The 1,272-nt window shown below is 36.7% G+C and overlaps 1 pseudogene; it reads right to left on the bottom strand.

The window, feature by feature from the left end:
- Positions 1-1,272, bottom strand: part of LOC17874381 — a 2,302-nt pseudogene that overhangs the window by 807 nt on the left and 223 nt on the right.

The raw sequence follows: 1,272 nt of genomic DNA on the forward strand, positions 1-1,272 counted from the left end.
AATTTAGAGATTATGAAAATCACTATAGTCAATGACTTTAGACGGAGGAGTTGTAACTAACCTGCCCAAACTCAAACAAGCTCAAAGCTTTCATACTTGCTTCATCAAAATCAGCTTGAGTCATGAATCCACGTTCAACTATCTACAAGAGTTATCAGGAGAATTAGAAGAAAAACAGACTATACAATTGTCGCTTAAATATTCTTGTCTTACAGCTAAGCAGATCACAGAAACAACAAACTAATGACTCAAAATACTTTTTATGGTTTCCACATTTCTTTACTGTAACAGATTATTAGACCTCATTTGGAGAGATGGGCACATCATGATCCGCAGCCTTAGTTGTTGGTGTAAGTATATTAGCTGGAAGCTTCTGGTTTTTTACTAATCCTGCATAATTTAGTGATCAGCATATCAATGATATTCTACGATGCATTTAACGAAGAAGACAACGAACATATAGCAATAAAAGAAACTGTACCATCTGAGAGCTCATTCCCACAGTAGTTCCGAACACCTTTATTGTAAACCGTCCATAAAGACGTGTCAGTACTTCCAGTCACATATCCTCTAACTTCAAAAAACAAACATAAGAGAACAGCTTAGAACTAAAGCAAATGGAGGCTGCATAGGGAAGTGTCTGACAAGTTACTCGGTATAAGACACTAACCCACAAACTCTATGGGAAAAACCGAGCATTTCTTTGCGATAACAACATTTCTATCAGGAGATGAAACAATTGCATTTGGAGTTATGTGCTGTGTGTTATTGAACCACCACAAACTTGTCTCATTAAGAACCTGAAAGTTAAGCACCACAAAATTATTATTCCTTGCAGTTTGATCTACAGACCAACGAAAAAAAGTTGTGGCCAACGATGTAAAGCTATCTAACTTGAATATAGAGCACAAACATGGAGAAAAACAAACCTGGCCTTTGAAGGGAATTGAATCAAGATTTCTGTCGAATGCACTCAACCGATCAGTTGTAATAAGAACCAGATAATCACCAGCATCATAAATATCTCTGACCTGCAACATCAATTTTACAACCTTGATCAGTTCTGAATTCTAAAATTAACAATTATCAAGGTTTAGCACAAAAGCTTGGTCTTCTCATACAGGTAAGAAACAAAAAGTAAACAATGCCAACCTTTCCCTTGATTCTAGATTTCAAACCAGGAACAGTCTCTATAAGATTCGTCTCAGAGAGACAATTTGACAGCGAGTCTTTGATTGTGCCAAGAACCTCTCCCTTTCGGTTACTCATGAC

Source organism: Capsella rubella, unplaced genomic scaffold (genome assembly GCF_000375325.1).
Source record: "Capsella rubella cultivar Monte Gargano unplaced genomic scaffold, Caprub1_0 scaffold_43, whole genome shotgun sequence".
In the NCBI taxonomy this organism is placed as follows: Eukaryota; Viridiplantae; Streptophyta; class Magnoliopsida; order Brassicales; family Brassicaceae; genus Capsella; species Capsella rubella.